The sequence below is a fragment of the Acanthisitta chloris genome, unplaced genomic scaffold (assembly GCF_000695815.1).
Source record: "Acanthisitta chloris isolate BGI_N310 unplaced genomic scaffold, ASM69581v1 scaffold8389, whole genome shotgun sequence".
In the NCBI taxonomy this organism is placed as follows: Eukaryota; Metazoa; Chordata; class Aves; order Passeriformes; family Acanthisittidae; genus Acanthisitta; species Acanthisitta chloris.
In genome coordinates, this window is record NW_008691008.1 from 147146 (window position 1) to 147416 (window position 271).

The following is a 271-nucleotide window of genomic DNA, read 5'->3' on the forward strand; positions in this document are numbered from 1 at the left end:
ATCCTGGGGAGCTCTGTCCTCCCCTTCTCCTTCGCTGCTCCTGGGGAGCCCAGTCCATCCATTCCCTCGCCTTCCCTGCTCCTGATCCTGGGGAGCTCTGCCCATCCCTTTGCCTTCCCTGCTTCCGGGGAGCCCAGTTCCATCCTTTCGCATTCCCTGCTCCCGGGGAGCCCAGTTCCATCCCTTCGAATTCCCTGATCCTGGGGTGCCCAGTCCATCCCATCCCTTTGCTTTCCCTGCGCCCGGAGAGCTCTGCCCTTCCCTTCTCCTT